The sequence below is a fragment of the Diceros bicornis genome, chromosome 22, assembly GCF_020826845.1.
Source record: "Diceros bicornis minor isolate mBicDic1 chromosome 22, mDicBic1.mat.cur, whole genome shotgun sequence".
Taxonomy (NCBI): domain Eukaryota; kingdom Metazoa; phylum Chordata; class Mammalia; order Perissodactyla; family Rhinocerotidae; genus Diceros; species Diceros bicornis.
Window position 1 is genome coordinate 33040092 of NC_080761.1, and position 23428 is coordinate 33063519.

General features: G+C 33.6%; 1 long non-coding RNA gene across 1 annotated transcript in view; it reads right to left on the minus strand.

Annotated features, from left to right (window-relative positions):
• Positions 1–23428, minus strand: part of LOC131420066 (uncharacterized) — a 439434-nt gene that overhangs the window by 59339 nt on the left and 356667 nt on the right. The window contains exon 5 of the long non-coding RNA XR_009223454.1: positions 22363–22412. This is a non-coding gene — a long non-coding RNA (uncharacterized LOC131420066). The remainder of the gene's footprint in view (positions 1–22362; positions 22413–23428) is intronic.

A 23428-nucleotide genomic window follows, 5' to 3' on the forward strand; every position in this document is an offset into this window, starting at 1 on the left:
TGCTGAAAAAGTTTTTGACAAAATACAACACCTTTCATGATAAAAACTACCAACAAATTGGGTCTAGAGGGAATGTGCCTCAACATAATAAAGGCCGTATGTCCACAGCTAACATCCTAGTCAAGAGGGAAAGGTTAAAAGTTTTTTTCTAAGGTCAGGAACAAAACAAGGGTATCCACTCTTACCACTCTTATTCACCATAGTACAGGAAGTCCTAGCCAGAGCAATAAGACAAGAAGAAATAAAAGGGGACTAGATAGGAAAGGAAGAAGTAAAATTGTGTCTGTTTGCAGATAACATGACTTATAGAAAACCTTAAAGAATCCAACCAAAAAAACTTAAAACTAATAAATGAATTAAGTAAAGTTGCAGGATACAAAATCAATATACAGAAATCAGTTGCATTTCTATATGCTAACAAGAAACTATCCGAAAAAGAAATAAAGAAAAAATTCCCATTCATAACACCATTAAAAATAATAAAATTACTTGGGAATAAATTTAACCAAGGAGGTGAAAGATCTGTACACTGAAAATTATAAGACACTGATGAAAGAAATGGAAGAAGACACAAAAAATAGATATCCTGTGTTTGTAAATTGGAAAAATTAGTGTTGCTAAAAGATAATAGACAACGTAATTTTAAGAATGAACAACAACGTTAGAGACCTCACCCTTCCTGATTTCAAACTATACTGCAAAATAGTGTGGTGTTGGCACAAAAGCAAACACATAGATCAGTGGAATAGAACAGAGAGTCCAGAATAAAGCCACACATGTATGGTCAACTAATGTTTGACAAGGGAGTCAAGAATACTCAATGGAGAAAAGACAGTCTCTTCAGTAAATAGTGCTGGGAAATGCACATGCAGAAGAATGTAACTGAACCCATATTTTACACCCGTCACACAATTAACTCAAAAAGGATTAAAGACAAAGACCTGAAACCATAAAACTCTTAGAAGAAAACATAGGGGAAAAAAGATCCCTGCTATTGGTCATGGCAATGATTTAGTGGATATGACACCAGAAGCAGAAGCGACAAAAACAAAAATAATCAAGTGGGAGTACATCAAATTAAAAAGCTTCTGCACAGCAAAGGAAACCATCAACAGAATGAAAAGGCAACCTATGGAATGGGGAAAAATATTTGCAAACCACATATCTGATATGGAGTTAATATCCAAAATACAGTATAAAAACTTATTAGACTCAATAGCAAATTAAAAATGGGAAAAGGACCTAAAAAGATATTTTTCCAAAAAAGATATACAAATTGCCAACAGGTACACGAAAAGGTCCTTAACATTACTAATCATAGGGGAAATGCAAATGAAAACCACGAGATATCAGCTCATACCTGTTAGAATGGCTATCGTCAAAAAGACAAGAGATAACAAATGCTGGTGAGGATGTGGAGAAAATGGAAATCTTGTGCACTGCTGGTGGGAATGTAAATTGGTATGGCCACTATGGGAAATAGTATGGAGGTTCCTCAAAAGATTAAATATAGAACTACCTTATGATCCAGCAATCTCACTTCTGGGATACAACCAAAAGAAGTGAAATCACTATCTCAAAACGATTTCTGCCCTTTCATGTTTATTGGAGCATTATTATATATACCTTAGCCACAAATAAAGAAGGAAATCTGCTGTTTGCTACAACATGGATGAACCCTAGGGCATTATGCTAAGTGAAATAAGTCAGAGAAAGACAGACTCCATATGATCTCACTTATGTGTGGAATCTAAAAAGAAAAACTAAAAAATCTCATAGGTACGGGGAACAGATTGGTTGTTGTCAGAGGTCGGGGTGGGCAAAATGAGTAAAGATGGTCAAAAGGTACAAATGTCCAGTTATAAAATAAATAAGTCATGGGGATGTAATGTACAGCATGATGACTATAGCTAATAATACTGTATTGCATGTTTGAAAGTTGCTAAGAGAGTAGATCTTAAAAGTTATCACAAAAAAATCATGTTTTTTGTAACTATGTATGGTGATGAACGTTAACTAGACTTATTGTGGTGATCATTTCACAATATATACAAATTTCAAATAATTATGTTGTACACTTGAAACTAGTATAATGTTATATGTCAATTATATCTCAATAAAAAAATAAACAGGTACTTGTTTACTAAAAATTTAAATGAGGGACAACTGGTTTTAAAATTGCCTATATCTCAAGTTTGTCCTGTTTCCTCTTACTTATCTCAATCTTATGTAATTTCATAAAAAATAATTTTAATAAAGAGAAAGATAATACTCAAATATTTATTAAAAATATTAGTAATATCAGTAAATGGTTTCTAAAATGAAAAGGATTGTCTAAGCTGGTAACTAAAATAACAAGACATTTTGTTAATTTCCCTCTCTCTTTGTTACTCTAAACATACATTTTTAAGCCCACTAAACTCTGCCTTGGTCTGTTTCGACTGGGAATCCTTTTGAACTGAAATAATAGACAGTCTTTTAAATTTACAATTTTTAAGACTATGTAAAAATGGAGATACCTTTCTTATGATTGAAAATACTCGTTTAGTTTAAGTTGGAAAGAGATGCATGTTTTGAATGATGGTATCTGCATGTGAGTCTGTACAAGCACTGGAAAGGAAAGCATGGAAATCCTGTTTATCTTGATACTTCAGAATCTGTACCCTAGGACGACAGATTAAATATGGATACTTTTAATTTATTGTTTCTCTTTTTTCTTTTATTTCTTAAACTTGTTCTTAATATTGCCAAACTATTTTTACAAGAATATGAAAATAGTTTTAGATCTAAGAAATGAAAAGAAAATGCTTCAAATATCCACAGATGTGAAGAACAAATTACAGAACTCTTTATTTTTTAAAGTCATTTTTTACAGTTTTTTTACCATAACGTATTCGCAGAATTGTATATATTATTCATCTTTTTGTGCAGTTATAAAAACAACGAAATGTCCTTGGTGAAAACAAAACAGGAGATTAAACTTTGGCCCTGCTCCCTGCGATTGAAGACCTTATGTGTTAGAGCTGTCAAGGATGGAATGGAGAGAAATGAGATAAATGAAAATGACCAATAACCCTCCCTCGCCCCCTTCGTTGATGGTGTCATCTATAGTAGGAAACCTTTAATTTCATTTTTCAGCCCTCTGATAGGCCAACGATGTCAGATGGATTTATAAATATGCTATGGTGGAAACAGAATGAATCATTTATTGGCTGCCTTCTCATTTGTGACAACTCAAATGCTATGCTGTTAGGGCTTGCTTTCTTTTCCTGTATCTTTTTTCTTCCCCAGTGATTTCATCTTGGGATATTTTTTTCTTTTCCAGTACTTGTTTAAAACAATCACAATGTACTAATAGTTACAATTATAAATGGGCAACATAAATCAAACTTATTCTTATATTTTAAAGACTGTTACTTATATGAATCCTTGAATTCAAGGAGATGAAAATAATTCGCACAGGTTAACCTTTTCAAAAATGGAGATATATATGAAAGTAAATTATAATAACAGAACCATAAGGATTTTGTTTATTTAATGCACAGTGAGGTTACATTAGTTACTAAAGAAAGCAGCAATTAGCAATGGTGTTGTGGACAAAATGTTATATCTCATGGATTATTTTCCATTCTCTTAAATCCATCTTTCTTGATCAGAGAATTCAGTTCCTTAGAGAGTATATAATGGTTTGCCTAGGGTATCAGGATAAACCAGATGATTCTTCCTGGAAACTGATTTTACATAATGATACATAAACATTATTTTATACTAAGCAAAATCTAGATATTTTATGACATGGAATATAGATTTACAAGGCATTTAAAAGACTAAACACTCTAAAATATAAAATTAGCAAGATTTTAAAAGATTAAATACCGTATTTAAAGACAGTTTGCACTTGCTAATTACTAATTATATTCTGTAGATTGTCCCTAGTAGGTCAAGTTTTTGGGTAGGGAAACATTTTGACATTTGTGGAAAATTTTGAGAAGCACTTCTGCAGGCGATCTTATTTTCTTATCATGGAAAAGGAAAAGAAATATCCAACTATTTGCTTGGTTTACGTACACTGACTCCAACACCATCTGTTGCCCAGACACATACTCCAGCAAACACACAATAAACCTTGCCTTATGTCAGTTATTACAGGGTCAAGTACAAAAGCTGCAAGGACACCAGCTTTACACTTAAAAAGTGGAAAGTCCAGTGCAGAGAGAGATCATCAAGTAGACGTAAAACCATGAAATAATCAACCTAATAGGAATATGGCTGAAGCTTAACGGGAAAATGAAAGACCAATAGGTCACCTGAGGATTCAAGGGGAAGTGAAGTACATCATTGACACTTGAAGGAACAGGAGGAAGAGAAGCTCCCCTTCTCTGCCAGGCAAATACGCAAGAGCCAGTCAGGTAAGAGGAAGCGTTACAGGGAGGATTGAGGGGGTAGGAGACGCTGTTGAGGGTGTGATTGTTGTGATGCTGAGAGAACAGCATAGGCAAAGGCAGCAGTTGAAAAGCAAATGCAATAGTGCATGCAAGTGGCTGTGGATAGGAACAGAGCTGTGTAATCCAGGGACAGACCAACTATTCTGTACATTTCTAAATTATTCTATTGAAAATGAGGAGTCACTAAAGAATTTTGAGAGAGGATGTGAATGTAAACAGTAAGAATTGCCTATTTTGGAGGCAATCACCTATTTAATTTGATTTGCATATACTTGGAGACTTTCATTCTAAAGTAGACCCACAGTTTATTTATTGTGTGCTCAGGGAAAATAAAAATATTCATCCAGGAAGAATGTAGTATACCAACAAAGCATAATAAGTATAACAGATACCACTGGATGCCTGGCCAAGAACAATTCTTCCAGCTTAAGGAAACTTGAATTTTTAAAACTCTTACTTTCTCTGGGCAGCCTTGAGCTTCTATGGAAGTGGGACTCATTTTCAGATGCAGAGGGTAAACATGATTGGCTATGCTAACAGTAATTGGTTCTTTTAGGCTGGGGCATCCGACACATTTGATCAACGAGAGGTGAAGGGATATTCGCTATCAGTAGACAGTCAGGTGGCACTTCTCGAAATAGCTTCCTTAATTTTAAAAGACAAACAAAGAAGGCCAAGTTCCTTTTCCTCCACAGGACATCTTGTGTCTGGATGCGAAACCTGCAACTATGGCAGACATCTTTCAATATTGAGGGAAGCTGACCAAGGACAAGCCTGTGACAGGTGACAGAGTACAAAGATGGAAAGAACCTAGGTCCTTGATGATATCGGTGAGTCACTGAATTAATCATTCATACAACTGCTCAACTTCTTGTAATGTATGATAATAAACCTTTTTTTAGAGTTTGCTAAGTAACTTTCCTGTTACCTGTGGCCAAAAGCATCCCAACTGATGCAGTAAGAATAATTAAATTTAAAGCATGAAAGGATTCAATTCACAGTGCACATCCTTCTTATTTTATACTTCAATGAATGGAGGACCTGAGAAAACAAATGACGTGTGTGAGGTCACACAATTAATTATAAGCAGAATCAGGCTTCCTAAGTTCCACAAATACTCTGCTAACTCATTTTTTACATATTTCAGTTTTATTCCAAAAAGAGTGCTCTCTTATTTGTATAAAATCATCCAGCAGAGTGATGTGTAATAAAGTGCTCAGTAAGTACTGATGAATACCTACGAGTATGAACCCTTATTTACAGCTTTGCCCAAGTAGTAATCAGTTTTGACAAGAACCATCCAGTTACAACAATGAGGATAATATATGCTACTTACATACAAATCAGTGAGTCATACCTCCACGGATCTATAAATTTTTCTACTTGCTTTGCCCTCTTTATGGCATTATGCACACTTTCTTTACTATCATCAGATGCTATGTTCTTTAACTCACTAATTACAACTTATTGCAAAGTAGCTCTTAACTTTCCTCTGATGGGTAGCTAAAGTTTTGATGGAAGGACAAGGAGATACATAGCATACAGAACTTCCTAGGTGATGATCCCTTTTTTACGTAGAGGATGACCTTAGACTCTGTAAGCTCTCTTGAACTGTAAGTTCCTTGCAGGATCTGCCCACTGCCTGTTTTCCAACACTAGCCTAATGTCTATTTCATACAGAGGCTCAATGTGTTTTGTTGAATTAATGAAGTTATGGGCAGTAGAAAATGGGTATCTACAACAAGGATAGATGAACAACAGAGAAAAAGGGGAACACACTGGGGAAAGTTAGTTGAGAGAATGGATTTTACTAACGTTCTCATTGTGTTAGGTACCAAGTTTAAAGTAAATCCTCTTCCTTAATTCTCTGCCTTGTCTTCATCTTCATCAAATGAAAAAAATCTTTATCTATTTGTTTATCTATCTATATATGGTCATATATATGCCCTAGTGATTTTTGGAATATGTTAGTATAATGAAATTGAAACCATGAGTTAAATGGCACAATAATTTCTACAGAGCAGAGAAAAATGTATTTAAAAGAAGAAACTGGTTTGGAAAGGAAATATTACTTAAAAAACACATTTGAGTTTCGAGTTCAAAAATAAGCAGTCACCAAAGATTGGTATCAAGTGATAACAGTGGCAGTTTATTAATAATCTGTCATGTAAAGCTGACATATTAGAAGCTGAATTCTGCTCAGCTTTACAATGAAATCCCATCCATTTTATTACTACCAGAATAAAATATGTTCTGTTGAAAGGCTTTAGTAAGCTTAAACATGATTTAAAGCTCTTTTTTTCAATACCTTTACTGCTTTTCCTACCACCTCATTATCAAAAAGTCAAATTGACTAAAATCTAACCTTGATTCTCCCAGATATCCATGGTATATCAAACAGGGAGAAAGATAATATACACATTTTCATAGAGGTGGATAAGTTTGCCTTTAGACAAATGGAAAAGTCTTAGCAACTAAATTACTTGTTTCTGGCGTGTTGGGAGCAGGGAGAAGGCTAGATATAGTGTGGAAATAATACAGAGTAAGTATTAAAAGTTAAGCATAGGGGATTCACAGATGGATAATTTATTTAATCAGAATTAGATGTGAGCTAGCCAGATAGGAACAATCTATTCAAAGGTGTGAACAGGTGATAGTCCATATGTATTCAGACTAAAGGATTTCCGTGAGACATTCTGTAAGCAAATATCCCTGAGCCAGTTTTTCATAAACATGAGTTGAAAATGCCCATCAGAAGTTGAACTGCATTTTCTCTATGTATTGTCCAACTTGGTTAGCCAGCATTATGTCATAACCAGTCACTCAACATATTTTATATGACCTGTGTTAGCCTCAGGCTTCCAAAAGTTTGTTGACAACGAGAATTTGGGAGAAGATGGCATGTGAGCTACTCCAGCAGTTGGAAGAAAGATTAAGGGTTGGGTATAGAATTAAAGAACTGAGCAGAGGTGCTAGCCCAGTGGCATAGCAGTTAAGTTTGCGTGCTCCACTTTGTCAGCCCGGGGTCCATGGGTTCAGATCCTGGGCATGGAACTACTCACCACTCATCAAGCCATGCTGAGGCAGTGCCCCACATAGAGCAACTAGAAGGATGTACAACTATGACATACAACAATCTACTGGGGCTTTGGGGAGAAAAAAGGAATAAAAGGAGGGAGATTGGCAATAGATGCTAGCTCAGGGCCAATCTTCCTCAAAAAATAAAATCAAAAAAGGAAAAAAAAGAATTCCTTTCAAAAGAAAAAGAACTGAGTAGAATTCAGAGATTTTGATTTAGCATTTGGCATGGCAATTAGTAAAAAAAAAAAAAAAGTGACACTTTGTGCTATAAATAGGTTGAGTTAGAGTGCTAGTTTTCATCCATCAGATGGTTACAAGTATTCTTAATACTTAATCTCATGGCCATAATATCAAATTCACTTTTCTTTATTCCATGATTAAAACTTTTTCCAAATGAGAACTGGAGAATTTTTTGTCTTTAAAATTTCACAACTAAAATGTAAATGCTGTTGAGAAATAATACAATTGACTCCTTTCAAAATATTAATCATCAGGTAGCAATACTTTAGCACCTAGTAGTACGTAAGAGCACATGAGAAAACAGAGGGAAAAAAGGGATTCCAGAATGTAAGCATACAACTCACAATAAAATTTTGCCATAGATACTAAAAATGAAAGTGTGTGTGTGTGTCACTCCTTGGAGAAAGCATTATGTAATAGTACTTGTTAATAACTTTCTCAGGAGAAAACTTTTATAAGTTCAAAAGACCAGAAAGAAGTCAGTCACTCTAAGCCTCAGTTTCCCCACTTGTAAATTCAGGTAATGGGAAATGACAAAATTCACAGTTTCATAGTTCAAAGATAGATGGTTTTTAACTGAATTTCCATAAAAAAAATCAACTCATGATAATTGGCTAAGTGGTTTAAAGTTTACACTCCATGTGAATATAAATGAAAATTTTAGCCAGAATAAAGTGGCTTTTCTATACAATGTTCTGAAGAGCAAGGTGAGCACAAGCTTAAGAAGTTGGATTTATTGGCAGTATGTGTACAAAAAGCATTAAAGAGAAAGTACATAATGTTGGATTTAGGAAAACCCTCTGGGAGCATTAATGACATAATGAAGACTGTAAACAAACCTGTAGCCATTAGTTTCCAGGTGGTAGCAAGATTTGTTTGTGTGTGTGTGTACAAATACACACATTGGGTTACTAGGGTGTGTGGGGGTGTATTTTTTATCTTTCTTCTTTACTTCTCAACATGTAACTGGTACGTGGCTTTCAAGAAGGTAATTAAAACAAAAACTAAAACCTGTTCACCTCTCTCAGTTGGTGCTTAAATAATTTCTTTCTTCCTTGTGTCAGTCATCCACACTTGGTTTAATGGAAATGACCTCAGCTTTGAGGTCTAACATGTTGGTGATATATGGAGAAGTAAATGATATTGTTGAGTCTCAGATTTTTATTCTGAGATAGAGGTAATAATACCTCAGGGAGATTTTGTGAAGAGTAAATAAAATAGCGATTCATTTTTACTAAGTACTTCAATACTAGAGTCCCTTTTTTTTTCTTATTACTGCCCCTTCTTCACATTTTTTATATGTCTCATTTTCTCCCCAACCACTTTGCTTTTCATATAAAAATATACTGTGTTCTTCATTCCTCTCAAAAACAGTTTCCCCAAAAGTGATCTAAACACAACCTGCATCAGAATCACCTTGGAACACTTGATTAAAGTCTCACTTCCCAGGCTTTACTCCAGATCTCCTGAGTCAGACACCCTCGAAGGCAGAGGTACCTAAAAACGTGTGTTTTGGCAAGCTTGCCCTGAGAATGTTGTGCACTGAAATTTGCATACAACTGCTCTAAACCATTATGCTTACACAATGGTTCCAACAGTCCTGTATTCTTGTGTTCTAGCATCTATTTTCTAAGAAAATCTTAATCATAACTGGCAGGCTGCTTTCTAAATTTGACAGAAGACAAGCTAAAAACGGGAAATGGAATTAATTTCACTTATCAAGGCAGCCTGGACAGACGTGATGGTAGGACTACTTTGCCAACTAAAGCACTCACCAGGAGCCTACGGTTGTCTCTGCTTTTTCCGATTTTTGATCTGTATTCTGAATTCTTTGTACTCTTTCCACTAAACATTAATAAATACATTGGTTTTTCATCCTTTCTTTTTCATTTAAATCCTAATTTTAGGAGAAAAAGCATCTTAATATGGAGCAGAAATCTAAAAGGAAGAAATCTATGGTTAAGAAGGCAATTTGTCACTATTCTCTGAAAACTTGAGCATTTAAATCACAAAGCAACAATATAGTGAAATAAATATTTTTTTGTATTTATTTGAATTTGTAAGAGAACTGCCTATTTCTCATTGTTTGTGTTTTTATAGATGAAAGATAAAACTACTCACCATAGTAGAATTGATATAGCATACATTTGATGTAAAAGTGACTCATTTCAAACCGAAAGTTAAATTAAGTGGGTGAAAAGACATGTATATGATGTATCTAGTTCCATAAAGATAACTTTTTAAGATTATATTAGAATACTTCCTGGGTCTTCAGTTATGTAATTATTTTCTTGAGGAAATTACACAGAATTTTGATTGAATGGGTGGAAAGCACTTTGCTTAGCAGTATTTTAAAATCATTCCTGTTTCAGATAAATTTACTGAGGTTGACTGGAAGAAACATTATTACCTTTAATTTTCCAGTTTCCAATTCTCAGAAAATGTACGTTAATCTTGATTTTTTTTTTTTGATAAGCAGGGAGTAATACAGCCTTTAAGAACAGAATAATTAAATTATTATTTTTCCTTACAAAGTAGTTTTAGCAAGTAGCAATGATTAACTAGACCATTCCAGAATTAAAGAGAAAGGTCACGAGCAGGCCATTAAAGAAGTCTCTAAACTCCTCTTACTATTCTGGTGGTGCATCTACCAAAATCCACTGGTCATGATTAGAGGTGTGCTTTTTGATTGAAAACATTGTCTGTCAGCATCAAATAGCTAAACTTATTCTACAAGTGGACAGGTAATTACTGCCTTCCCCTTACACTATGTCCCTGCTTTATCCTCAGATGAATATATTGTTCCATATATAATTTCTCCATTGAATTCTTTCATATCTCTTTCCTTTTAAAATGAGATATTTTATATACAGCTAAAAGTGTTTCCAGGTTTCTTTTCTGGTATAATTATACTGTTTCAAGATCAAATTAAAGATTATGTTATCTGTCAGATAACATAAAAATAGGAACTCCACTCAAGAGTCTTAAAGTGATTTCAAGTATTTTTTTCATTGTTTATTAATTCATCTACTTGATGCAAAAACATGTAGATGATATTTTCTTTAATAATGCTTTTGGCTTTGTAAATACTATTCAAGGAAATATACATCTGTATTATTATTATCATTATTATTATTAGCAGCTAAGAGATAGAATACTCCTATAAACAATCTTTATTACACAATTACCAAGCTAAGTACATACTCACATATTCACGTAGTCAATATACCAGTTTGTCAAAACATTCATTTAAGAAAAAGTCTCAATATGGTAAATGAACTGCTAAGATTTCGATGACTTTCTCCTGACCAAATTCGGTGGTCTTTTCCTAATGTTGTTGTTATTTTTATTATCGCTATTACATGTGATGCACTAAACAATCTTTTAGGTAGTATCATAACCCTCCCTTTGAGAAATGAATAACCTAAGGCAGAGAGCAGGACTACCTTGCCCAAGTTACCCAAGGACTAAATGGCTGAGCTGGGATATGAACACAGGCCTCTTACTAGAGAAATTACTTCTTTCCTCTTCACTTCTCTGAGATTGTGCTCTTCTATTTCTCCTCCAATTTCTCAGCTTTATTGACTTTCTTCTCTCTATTATGCAAGTTGTTAATTGACATGATTTCAAAGACCACACTCTAAGCCATGAATTCCCAATGCACATCTTCAGTTCTGTATACCAAGTCATCACTTTCACGTGGGTCTGAGAACATCCCTTTGACTCTAGCAGTAACTCTCAATTCAGAAACATTCTCATCCACTCATGTGCACTTTTGATTGCTGTGATGTATGTGATTCAAATTATTTCAGATACTTAAAGTACGTATAAAAGCAGATATATTTATATGGATAAGATCACCCCACAGGTACTAGTCTTTCCAGTTACTTATGTCCTGAAAGCTCTGATTAACCATGCTAACTTTTGTAAGTTTGTTCCATTCTCTCAAAATACTCCCTAAAATAAGAAGGGAGGTTTTGCAATTTTTTTGGACAGTAAATTATGCTAATGTCTTATAAACACAGATGATATTGCAAAACTTTTGGGAAACCTTCCTGATAAATTCATTCTAACTCTGTTCACTCAATATTTCATAAGGAAAATGTCGAAGTTGAAGAGAATGTACAATCATAGTCATCTTTCTGTTTGTTTCCTTTGCTATCATTCCCAACTCCATTGGCTTTTTCTGGGAGTCTAAGTGGCTATCCTACCAGCTATGCAACACCTCTCTGTGGGCCATAAATACCTTGGATCTTCCCACATGAGTGTGAGAAAGCCTTCTAAGTCTAAAATGTGAAATTTTCCCAAAGGAACTAGAAAACATTCGGGAGGGAGGGGGTGGAATGGGGGACAAAGAAAGAGAGCCCAAACAGTAGTAACTGGCTCTATAGAATACAAAATCCTAAGCTATCAACTACCACAGATTGGCTAAGCTCTGCCCCGATACGTCACTATCATAGTTTTCTCCTTGACAGGGGGAAAATTTCTACTCATAGCTATCTATCCTTGGAGAAAATAGATGATGTTATCCATGCACAGGATAAAAGGAATCTTTCTTCTTTCTGCAAGAAAGTGGTATATTGGCAAAAGTCTCAGATGCTTCAGCATTTACTCAGAAGACTCTTCTCTTATTTTTATGTAGAGTAAATAGATATAGCATCATAAAATTCCAGAACTCAAAAAACCTTGGAAATCATGTTGTCCCACTGTCATATTATAAATGAGAAAATGAAAGCCAGAACACTATGCTTCCAGAAAATCTTATTAGATGGAAACATTCCCTTTATCTGCCTTCACTACCTAGAAAACATCATATTCTTTCTATAAGACCTACCTCAAATTTTACACCCATGAGGAAGGATGCTTTCACAGACTCCCATAGGCATTTATTATTATCCTAGCCTCTCCTATGACATTTGCTTCATATCCTTCTAATAGCATCTATCATCTCTGTTACACTTTTCCTTGGTTGTGAAGCCATAAGCATGGTTTATACCTTCTCTTAATCTCAGTTTTACTGGAAGCAACAGTCCTTCTCTCACAGGTATATTGTGAAGATTAAAAGAGATAATCAAGGTAAAGGATTTAGCACACTGCCTGGCACATTTTGCATGCTCAGTAAATCTTAACTGTTGTTGGGCTGACTTATAATTTACGTGACCACATGCCCTTCCCCATCACTAATTGGAGAGATCCAAAATGAGCTCTTATTTAGAGTTTAGCCCAGAGATTAGCACTGTGTTACACACACAGTTTACTTTCAGTCTAAATCTGTGTTGAACACATCAAGGAGCGAATATTCTTGCGTGCTTGTTCCCTGGTGGAACCCTCTTTCCCTGTGTCCTTCAGAGTAGGCACAATGTCTTTTAATCTTTTACATATATACTTTTAACCAAAATTATTTCCAAAAGTTTAAAACAAAATGCTGAACAAGCCAGTGCTTTTGTTATGTGTGTCCTTAGCGAAGTCAGTTTTTTACTTTTACTTGAGAAATTTCAGACCAAGTTTAATAAGTGTGTCCTTCTTTGATTTCTCAAGAAGAAAATGAAGTCCTTCCCAAATATATTGGATTTCCTCCTTAATTTATATTCAACCTTTTCCTGATGCTGTGGTTTGACCTGAAAATTTTGTAGTTATATCTCTATTTCATGCGTGGGCAAATGCTCCAGCAATAGTATTCAAAACAAGTTTGCATAGTAAGCCTTTTATATAATGTTTTACCTGTCATGCTTGAAATTTACATTAGAAGAACAATTGACTTCCTCACTTAATGATACTTTTAAGGAACTATGAAGATTCATGAATAAAATTAAATTGTATGAATAATTTGAAGTAAAGACTCTTACCCTAATGATTGGGTTAACAGATAAAAATGTATTTAAATATAGCAAATAAATATATGTATGTGTTATAATTACTTCCAATTTTGAAAAATACATCTATGAATTGAAAAATTAATGTTCAAAATGGTAAACATGTTTACTCTGCTATTGCAAACAGAATCACTATAAAATAATGATGTCGCAGTAATCCCATCTCTATTACAGATTTAAATCCTAGTAGACACACAGATCTTTTGAACATGGAAAACCAATCTTATTAATAAGAGACTTGTTAGAACCTCTTGAGGCTAGAGACAAACCTCACAAAGATTTCTGTTTGAATTTAGGTATCAGTTGATTATAAACATTATCACATATAATAAGAAAGAAGTACACTTTAATATCTTAACTCTTGGTTTCAGCGACTTATCAAAATAAAAAGTCCCTCTTAGCTAATATTTTTCATATAACACTTTGAGGGAGAGAGTCTACCTTAGAGTCTACCTTAAAATCAGTTTATAGATTTTATAGCTTGGACAAAAAGCTCATTTTAAAAATCTACACTTGGAAAAGAAAACTAGCATTGCTCACAATTTATAGTTGTTCAGTTTATGATTTGTTCACTGTTTCGCAGATATTATTAAATAGTGTTTTTAAGGTAGAGAAGAATAGTGGGAAGGTGGATCCCAATTATGCTTCTTTGAAATATTTAGAGTATCTGTAACCTCGCTCTGTCACACACACATACACATACACATACACACACACTCCATATTCCCTTCTATAAATATAAATATCCAGCACAAGTATCAACAGAATAATAATTATTGAATCTGTTAAAAGTTACTATACATTTTGGAGCAATAATAAATTTTCCTCAACCTCCTCAGCCTTTCCCCATCCTCCATATTGTTCCATTTCCTTTTACAATGGTACAAATCATTGTCCATCCCAGAGCACTTGGCAATCGTGCTAGGGAAAAAGCAGAATTTCTATGCCAAGTTCTTATTGATACCATTATAATTTCTTGTGATAATATACTTACGGGCTAAAATACTCATGACCTTACTTTAAGCAGATAATAGAGACATCAGTTTAATTTAAAAATATATTTACCTCTTTGAATACAGCAAAATAAATGAAACAGCTTTTACTTAAATTTATTTCAAGATTACAGCGTATTCACGTGATATTATCTCTTCTTCTAATCCACCAGATTGGAATAAGATGCAAATGTTGAAATGAGTGCATATTCTGGAGTGTTTTACATTAAATAGAATATATTTGAATTTTGCAATAACTATACATTGAAATAAACTCACTGAATATGTGATTATAACATATAACAATAGATTTCAAATAGGCATACTTAGCTGATTTATTTGAATCTGAGATTGAAAATTCAATATACAGAATTGATAGATAAAAGTTCTGAGATAATTAAAGTTTTAATTTCCTTGCTTTTATCATAACATAATTCTTCTGTTGCCGACATAAATTATGGCTATCCTGGGTAAAGAGGAATTCTTTGAATGAGAAGCCATATGATAAAATGCCAAGTTTTTCTGTATCTATTAATCATGGCTAAACATCATATGCTGATCTCAAAATTATAGTTAGGAATATGCTGGACTAAAATTCGGATCTGCCAGAGGTAAGGGTCCCATTATTGCTTCCTTCTTTAACAGGTAATATTCAGATCTCTCTTCTGTGTAATGAGAAAATATTTTATTTTACTTGGGAGTGAGATGGTCTGAACTAAATGCAAAAAATTCCTAAGGTCATATTTTCAGGTAAAATGTATCAGAATACAGAACAGATAGTGATATCGAGGATAAATGTAAGTTATGATATATTTATGCTATTAAATAAGTGAAACAAGGCAGCAGGAAATGCACGTTGCAAACACAATTGCATGACCATCAGTTGCCCACCTTCACAGACAAATAGATATAAGGAATGGCAAGAAAGTTTTGGTTTCCAATGTATTCAATTTTGTCAAAGGCAGATATGCATGTATAGAAACCTCTTTGACAGTTAATAAAATGAGGAAAAGTGCTCTGTTTTCATTTTTCCTCTATCAGATTCTCTCAATGTGAAAGATGTGATTTTTCTAGAGAAGATAATGATGACAGAAGTTTATAGAGATCTTTCAAATTGCACTTATTCCAGTAAATTCCTCCTCCCATATTGTTTCTACTTTTACTTATGTTTGACTGTGAGAGGTCACGTTAAAATTAGAGATTCTTTGCTCATTGAAATAACTTTTCCCAACTATTCCCAGCTGTTTCTTTAAAGAATACCCAGCCATTGTGACCCCTTTCCTTCCATACACTGTCCAGATCTCACTATAGACTCATTTTAAAATCCCAAAGATCATTGAAATCTATAGTATTAAATATATATTTAATTTCAAATTCCTTCTATAGAATGCTTAGGTCCCAAGAGTTACCGTATGTCTTTACGGTGTCAATTCATACATACTTCTACAAATATCAACCCAGGACATTTAGCTATAATCGACTGGTTTGCCAGATCATTGGCTGTAATGAATCCTTCGAATGTCCAGTATTGAATCCTCGTTCGCTACTTTTAATTTGGTTTTCATCTGAAGTGGCAACTGCAGAACCCCTAAGTACAAAGAAGTAAGACAGTACATTCTTGATCCCAAATGGAGTTATTGATTCTTTCCCTAGAGCCTGCCTTCCAACTCCATCTTCATCAAGTCAGTTGTGAATGGTCATGCTATACAATAAATTGCTCAAATCTAGGACTGATGATTGTTGTCTCTCTTTTTTCTTTTTTTTATGAGGCAGATAAGCCCTGAGCTAACATCCGTGCTAATCCTCCTCTTTTTGCTGAGGAAGACCGGCTCTGAGCTAACATCTATTGCCAATCCTCCTCCTTTTTTTCTTCCCCAAAGCCCCAGTAGATAGTTGTATGTCATAGCTACACATCCCTCCAATTGCTGTATGTGGAACGCAGCCTCAGCATGGCCGGAGAAGCGGTGTGTCGGTGCGCGTCCGGGATCCAAACCCGAGCCGCCAGCAGCGGAGCACGCGCACCCAACCACCAAGCCACTGGGCCGGCCCATTGTTGTCTCTTTTTCTCTCACCCTCTACATCCAATTAATCATTAAGTCCTTTTGGTTCTGCCTCTAAAAGAGGTTGCAAATCCATCTCAGTGATCCCATCCTGAGATCGCTCTCTCTCTCTTTCAAAATTCCACAAATGTCTCCTACTAAATGATCTTTCCACTTCTAGTCTCACTTCCCACTAATTCATTCTCCACAAAGCGCTTATCTTAAAACATAAATGAGATTACTACACACTTTTGCTTAAAAGCATCCAATGGCATTTACAATCAAATCCAATATACTTATCACCGCCTACAAGGCTTACCTCATCTCAAACCCCTCTCCTTTTTACTTACTATGCTCCACCTACACTAACATTCTTTTAGCTCCTCAAACACTCCAAGTTCTCCTTTCCTCAGAGCCTAGAAATCTCTTTATACATCCCTCCCCTCTCCATTCCCTCATGTGGTGAACTCCATCATTCCTTTAAAGTATCAACTTAAATATCAACTCCTGTCTTAACTATTCTATATTTGAGAATGTTTTCCTTTACAACATTTATCAGAATTGAGATTTATTTTGCATGTTGATTTAATCCCTTTTTTTCTCATTAGATTGTGACATCAATAAAGATATAAGCCTTGTCTGCTCCATCACTGTAACATGTCAGCTATCTTCCTACTACATAGTAAGTTCTCTATACATGTTTGTTAATGGAAAGAAAGAAAGACAGAAAGGGAGGGAGGAGGATGGAGGGAAGGAAGGAAGGAAGGATGGAAGAAAAAAAGGAAGAAAAGAAGAAAGGAGGGAAGAGGGGAGAAAGGTTGGAAAGGGATATTTTCGAGAAAACAAATGTTTCGTATAGCAAAAGAAACCCCATAACTTCTCTCTAGTTCATATACAATTGACTTTCTAGATAGCAAAAATTTAGAGAGCATCTGCTATTATCAGATATTGTGTCAAGAACTAGAAAATATTTCTATTTTTTAGGGAGAAAAAAACCATAACACTGTACTTTAACAGTTCAATAAAATAAATATATCATTGAATAGAAACTAAAAAAATACACAGAGTACTTTGTGATTCCAATAATTTTATTCTCAAGTTCAATCTTCATTTATGTTAACAAAACTTTTTGGTTATATTTTTTTCTGACTGTATTTTACTTTTTTTTTTGTTGGCCTTTTTAAATGGTGTTCACGCCCTCAGATTAGAATTTTACCACATAATTCAATCTTTTAATTTTGGGTTCAAGTTATACACAATAAAATATTCTACATGTTTATAATTCTTCAGTATCTTCCACTTTCCTTCATGAAGTACGTTAACTATATGTCTTTCAACTTGATTTGTCCCCAAGCTCTGTCATCTCTGAAAATGAAGTATACTTAACTGGCATCAATTACGTGTATCTGTGGTCTGCGTCTTTTGATTTTTTTCCCCTTTACCTATCATTTACTTTCAGGGACACTTTCATGAATTAAATCCTGAAATATTTCCTTCTGTAACCTATGCTGTGTTTCACAGATAAACTCATTATTTAGCTATTTGGAAACGCTAGTGGAGGATCACAGCTAGCCATTAATGTTTTGTAAAGCCTTTGGACCAATCTTCAAGACACCTTTCTGTGTCTCACCTTTGCTTCTCCTGCTTTAATTATGCCACAGAGATGAGTGATTTAGTAAAAGTGTAAATCGCCTAATTAGTTTTTTTAAATTAGTATACACTCTATATATTTCTTCACCTTTGGCTACCTAAAACAGGTAAGGAAGTCTAAAAGAAAAAACAGCCCTGATACAAATCCCATGCTCTCCAAATATATGAAAATAAATGAAATACCATCTTTCTTTAGTTTCAAGGGTTTTAATCTATAATCCCCCAATTTTCCTCGTCAGATGTTTTACTATTATAAAGACTTAAAAAAGAATAACTAATTATTAAAAACAACATATTATTCAGTTTGCTTTTGCATTTCCATTGTTTGAACGAGTTACTCTGAAGTCAATGAAATGGCTTGGATTAAGGACCCAGATATTAAAAAAATAAACAATTTAAATTTGATATGTGTATATTGAAACTCTTAAACTTTCTATTTGAAAATAATTATTTAATTCCATTATGTGTCATTACATCTTTCAAATATTTCAACCATTATGGAGAAAATTGAATGTATTTAAATCAAGACGATTACTTCAAGAGGAAAAACACATGCAATTCAAAAAGCATGCATAATAGGAGAATACAATCTGTGGCAAACATACACATATTTGCATAATTGACTCAGAATTTTAAGGAAGAAGTAATAGTTATTTTTATACTATCATTCCTATCAGGCACAAAACAGGTATATGATAGACTGCTGTGTTTTTCATGGAAAATTTTATACATATATATGTATATATATAAATCACTAGATAAATAAAATCTAAATGAAGTAAACACAATAGTATTCTATAATTAATCCTTTATCCTGTATTTATCACAGCTGTTATATGTTTATGAAATTTATTAAACATAACATTTTGGAAGCAACTAAATACCTTTTAATTATATCTTTATTTAAATGCCTAAAAGTTAGCCTAATATTCTGAATTTTTTAAATGATTCTGTAGAATATTTATTTTGCAGACTTTTGGTTCCCTTAATAATGTATGATGGAAATAAATTACCAACATACATTTAGGGTTAAAGTCAAATATTAATTTACTATAGTGCTGAATATTTATTTCAAAATTATATGCCACATAACTGATTGTGGTGTGTGAAACTTATAGTGGACAATGCATACATACATATATTAACTTTATGAAATACTACAATTTGCTTATAAATAGCTACATTAAATTACTAAATAAACATAAATATTACCATCTGCATATTTATACATTAATTTTAAAATAAAAAAGATAAAATATATACAGGGCAACTACTCTTCTAATGGAAAGCTATCCAGCTATCTTAAACACATAAGATAACATAAAACAATATCTTTAAAACCTGGAGATAATTATGTATGAAAGTTTAAACAATAAAGCTTTTAGAGAAACCATAAGAAAATATCTTAGCAACCAAGGCAAAGGCAAATATTTCTTAAATAGGACTCAAAAAGCCCTAATCATACAAGAAACACGCCTAATACACTAGAATTAAAATTAAGATCTCTATTCATCAAAAGACACCATTAGGAGAGTAATGAAAACATCCACCGAATGGTTTAATACACAAAATAAGTATCCAGTAGTGTGCTGGTAAATTTTTAACAACTAGCTCTCCAGAAGAAAAAATAAGGCCCTGTTTTTCAGTGTTTGTCAATGTATGTGATGTAAATACTTCTATCCTTTCAACCTACCAAGCAGCCCTCAAAATTCTTGACACTTTAACGGTTTAATCTTGTGAATCAGGATCGTATATATCCAACAGAGGATTCAATACCCATTATATATATATAGTAGAAAAAGATAGATAATATAATAAAAATGGATAGATAATATAGAAAAAGGGCAGAAGACTTAGTTCAAAAAAGAATATTGGAGCCAGCCTGGTGGTGTAGTAGTCAAGTTCGATGCTCTGCTTCGGTGGCCTGGGGTTCACAGGTTCGGATCCCGGGTGTGGAGCTACGCATTGCCCATCAAGCTACTCTGGGGCAGCGACCCCTACACAAAATGGAGGAAGATTGGCACAGATGTCGGCTCAGGGCCAGGCTTCCTCAGCAAAAATAGGAGGCATGGCAATGGATGTTAGCTCAGGGCTAATGTTCCTCACCAAAAAAAAAAAAAAAAAATGAATATCCGCATAATAGATAATCATCACAAATATCGCAGACAATCATAAACACAAGTGATTAATATCACTGGTCTTCAAAATATTCAAATTAACATACCCCGGCATACACACCAGAATGGCTAAAATAGGAGGATGAAAAATCCCAAGTGTTGGTGACTATATGGAGCAACTGAACTCTCACATCTTCCTGTCAAAAACTGATATAACAACTTTGATAAACTATCAGTATCTACTAAAGCAGAACATATGCATATCCTACATATCCAACAAAACACCTACACGTGTTTCCTAAAAGACATGATCCCGACGTCTATATGACCACTACTCATAAGAGCCAAAGTCTGGAAGCTACCCACATGCTTACAAATGGGAGAAAGGATCATAATTTGGTATATGCACACAGATGAGTACCACACAGCAATGAGAATGAATGATTTACCACTGCACATAATCTTACAAATTTAATATTGAGCAAAAGAAGCAAAGCAGTACCTACTGTAGGAGGCAAAGTAATCAATCCTGGAGGCCAACATATTGCTTATGCTCTGTGGGTACAGTTACTAGAAAAGAACATAAGAGGGGGCTTCAAGGTACCCTCATGTCCTATCTTTTTGTTTTTTAATTCATGTGAGTGCTAGTTTTATGAGTGTGTTCATTTTGTGACAATTCACTGAGACCGTGCACTTAAGATAGTAATTTTTCTATGTATTTTATGTTTATATAAGAAGATTAAAAAGTCCAGAGATGATAGTAAGTTTTTAAAGTATTTTTTAACAGTGTATAAGTTGAAATAATTTGTGAGGAAAGTTAGGTATATTTGTGAAATAAAAGTTACAACTTTAACAAATACTTCTTGAGGATAAAATTATTGCTGAATGCATATCCAAATAATATATTTCATAATAATTTCTTCTATTTTCAGCAGATTCCTCTTGGTAGGGCAGAGGAATTTCCCCTTGCTTCTATATGTCACTTGTTTTTAGTAATCATTTGTTGAGTGTTTCTGAAAAATGTAACCCAAAAGTGCACCTTAGAGTTCTTAGAAGTGGTTGTTGCCTACAGTCACTTAAAACAACTTCTTCAAGATACATTTCAATAATGCTGTACGATGAAATCAATAGGAGTTTTTGTCAATTGTCTTTGTGTTTCCAAGGATATCATTTTCCCCAAGAATAAAATATATGATACAAATGCCCATATTATCTGTATTTTATATATCAGTTACAAGCTAAATCTTTATCATGTTTACTCTTAAGGAACAACTGAACTCTGAAAATTACTAAAAAATAACTTTATCAGTTTCACATCATAAACTTATGGTTACTTATAATCTGTAGCAATCAGTTATAAGGGTAATCCAGATTCACAGAAGTTAACAAGTAAATAATACTGAAAAAATCACCTTAGAAGTCACTGGATATTTCTTATCATTTCTATTTCTGTAGTCACATATTTTACTTTCAATTCTTTAAAGATCTAACATCAAGCTTTTACAGAGGAACACAATTTTGATAAATCTTGACAGGTGATAAAATAAGTTTTACTTTCAATAACTCATTGCCTCTATTCATTGGCATCAAATAGACTTCACTATAAAAATTTTAATATATAAAATTGTCATTCGTGTCCAAAGAGTTATTTTCCAGTGGTATAAATCCTTATCTTTTCAACGATGCCTTCAAATTCACCTAGAAACCTATTGAAGACTTTATCAATCTATATTACTATTATCTATCAAAGAACATAAACATTTTGAGAGAAAATATCACATAGTCTTCAACACTTATGAAAAAGAATGGTAAAGTATCAGATGAAATATGCAAACTTCCTTTACTATTGTATTTACTGGACACTGTCAAGCAGAAGTAATGAAGAAAAAAACCTCTAAAATTTAGTATATTAATTATAATCTTACCATAAGCTCACAGATCAGGAATTCAAAGAAAAAGTTCACCACCCTGAGACCTAGAAAAGTACAACCAAAAACATTCTCTATTAGTACTAGTGTTGCATTTCAATTCAAGCACTATAAATGTTAAACAATGATTTAATATCATGAGAAATTTTATTGTATGAATAATTAGTGTACATATCATTTAACAAAAAATTTTGACTATAATATTTGTCTGAAACAGCGTTACAGTTACTCAGCTCACATCAAACTATTGTGATTTAAGATTAATTACTCTAATATGGGCTCTTTAATGTGGGGATGACAAGCAAGGAGAGAATTTTTCCTGTCTCCTTTGCTTCTTGTGGCACCATGGGTAAATGACACATTTGCAAGCAAATTGTGTTTTGCATGTATTATTTTAAAGAACCTTCTTGGTTTACATTCATTTAATAAGTGTCAAATATACACACAGCCATATACACATAACTTGTAATTTGTTTGTCATGCACACACACACAAACACAAATGTGGTTATCATATTATAATTCTATTTTTATCTTTGTCTAATCTGTTTTAATCATCGGATAATACATAACTCTCCATGAATATCAATATTTTCTATCATAATTTTAAAGGCTGCATTATACTCCATAGTTCACTATACTCTTAAATCCTTTAAGATATTTAACAATAACACTACATGACACTGGTTAATATTATTGTGTTTAAATCAAGCCATTTGGTTACCATCACAGGTGATCATATTTAGTAGTTAAGGCACGCTCCAAGAGGGGTGACTGACTAATCAAAACACATTTATTAAGACCTTAAATTTGCTTACTTCTAGGTAGATATTGTTTTATATGAACAAAAGAAGCAAACGGAAGATTTAATCTTTACTCTCAATGAAGAAATTAGTAGTATTTATGAAAACTCATGACTGACGATATAGGCAGATGTTCTACTGTGTGATGTATTGCAATATAAGTTAATAAAAGAGAGAAACTGTAATAGACTGAATCTATTATGTCAGTGCCTTAGTGTTGTTTTAGAGGATGTGTTTTGCTCAGACATCTATGCATTAAAT